Here is a 2819-nt window from a genome sequence, read left to right on the forward strand (position 1 = left end):
TTGTGATGACCAGGGCATGGAGCATTGTGATGGCAAGACTGTGGAGCATTGTAATGAGAAGACCATGGATAATTGTGATGATGAGCGTCATGGAGCACTATAATGACAAGGGCTATGGAGCATTGTGATGTCAGGGGACATGGAGCATTTTGATGAAAAGGGTCATGGAGCATTTTGATGACAGGGATTATGGAACATTGTGATGTCATAGGTATCGAATATTCTGATGATCAGTGCATGTAGCATGGTGTTGACGGGAGTCATGGAACATTGTGATGACAGGGGTGAGGGAGTATTGTGATGAATTGTGATGTAACATTGTGATATCAGTGGTGAGAGGGCATTTTGATGAGAAGTGCATGGAGCATTGTGTAGACAAGGTTAATGGAGCATTGTGATGAGAAGATTTTGGAGCACTGTGATGACAAGCGCATGGTGCATTGTGATGACATGTGTCATGGAGCATTGTGCTGACAAGCGCCTGGAGCATTGTGATGACAACGGTCATGGAGCATTGTGCTGAGAAAGGCGTAGAGTATTGTGATGACAAGGGTTAAAGAGCATTGTGATGAAAATTCCATGGAGCATTGAGGTTAAAAAGGTCACAGAGACTGTTGATGACGAGGACATGGACCATTGGGATGACAAAGGTCATGAAGCATTGTGATGACTGGAGTCACAGAGCATTGTGATAGCAAGGGCATGGAGCATTGTGATGAAAAGGGCATGGAATATTGGTCTAATAAGTTTCATGGATTATTGCAATGACAGTTGGAATGGCGCATTGTGATGACAAGGGCATGGAGCATTGTGAAGACCAGGTCATGCAGTATTGTGAAGACTGGTGTCAGGGAGCATTGTGATGACATATGTAATGGCCCATTGTGATGACAATGCCATGGAGCATTGTGATGCCAAGTGTCATGGAGGATTCTGATGACAAAGGTAATGGAGCATTGTGATGACAATGGCTTGGAGCATTGTGATGACAAGGGTCAGGGAGCATTGTGCTGGCAATTGCATGGAGAATTGTGATGACATGGGTCATGGAGCATTTGGATGACAAGCTTGTGGAGTATTTTGATGACAATGGCATGGATTATTGTGATGAAAATGGCATTAGGCATTGTGATAAAAACAGCATGGAGCCTTTTGTTGACAGGGTTTAAGGAGCATTCTGACGAAAAGAGTCAGGGAGCATTGTGATGACAAGTGTATTGAAAATTGTGATGACAAAGATCATGGAACATTGTGATGAAAGGGGCATGGAGTATTGTCATGACAGGCATCATGGAGCGTTGTGATGACAAGTGTTATGGAACATTGTTCTCACAAGTGTTTGGAGCATTGCGTTGACAGAGTTCATGGATCATTTTGATTTCAAGGAGCATGGAGCATTTTGATGACAAGGGTATGAAGCAATGTGATCCCAATGTTCATGGAGGATTGTGATGACAATGGTAATGGAGTATTGTGATGACAAGCCATAGAGCATTGTAATGACAAGGTCATGTAGCATTTTGCTGACAAAGGCATGGAGCATTGTGATGACAGGTGTCATGGAGCACTGTGAAGACAAGTGTCACGGAGCATTGTGAATACATGGGTCATGGAGCATTGGGATGACAAGGGAATGGATCTTTGTGATGACAAGTGTCATGAAGCATTGGGATGAAAATGTTCATGGATTATTGTGATGACCAGGGACATGGAGCGTTGTGATGACAGGGGTCATGGAGCATTGTAATGACAGGGATCATGGAGCATTGTGATGAGAAGGTCAGGGAGCATTGGGCTGAAAATGTTCATGGAATATTGTGATGACAGGTGTCATGGAGCATTGTGATGACAAGGTACTGGAGCATTGTGATGAGAAGACCATGGATCCTTGTGATGATATGTCTCATGGAACATTCTGATGAAAAGGGGCATTGAGCATTTTGATTGCAGGTGTCGTGCAGCACTGTGATGACAAGGGCATAGAGCATTGGGATGAGAAGGCCATGGAACTTTGTAATCACAAGTTTCAAGGAGCATACTGACGACAAGTGTCAGGGAGCATTGTGCTGACAAGTGCATGCAAAATTGTGATGACAAAGGTCATGGAGCATTCTGATGACAAGCTTGTGGAGTATTTTGATGACAATGGCATGGAGCATTGTGATGAAAACGGCATGGGGCATTGTGATGAAAAAGGCATGGAGCCTTTTCGTGACAGGGTTCAAGGAGCATTCTGACCACAATTGTCAGGGAGCATTGTGATGACAAGTGTTTTCGAGGATTGTGATGACAAAGGTAATGGAGCATTGTGTATGACAAGGGCTTCGAGCATTGTGATGACAAGGGTCATGGAGCATTTTGATGACAACGGCCATTGAGAATTTTGATGAAAAGGTCGTGAAGCATTGTGATGACAGAGGCATGGAGCTTGCTATGACAGGGGTCATGGGGCATTGCGATGACATGTGCATGGAGAATTGTGATGACAATAACATGTAACATTGTGATGAGAACTGTCATGGAGCATTGTGATGACAAGTGTCAGGGAGCCTTTTAATAACAAGGCTGTGGAACATTGTGATGGCAGTTGTCATGGAGCATTGTTATGACAGCTGTAATGGAGCACTGTGATGAGAATGTCATGGAGCATTGTGATTATATGGTTTCTAGGGCATTGCGATGACAAATTTGTGTACCGTTGTGATGAAAAGCGCGTGGCACATTGTGATGACAACGGTCACGGAGCATTTTTCTGACAAAAGAATGGAGCATTGTGATGACAAGAGTCCCGAAGCATTGTGATGATAAGTTCATGGAGC

The sequence above is a fragment of the Mesoplodon bidens genome (assembly GCF_964165515.1).
Source record: "Mesoplodon bidens genome assembly, contig: HAP1_SCAFFOLD_53, whole genome shotgun sequence".
NCBI lineage: Eukaryota > Metazoa > Chordata > Mammalia > Artiodactyla > Ziphiidae > Mesoplodon > Mesoplodon bidens.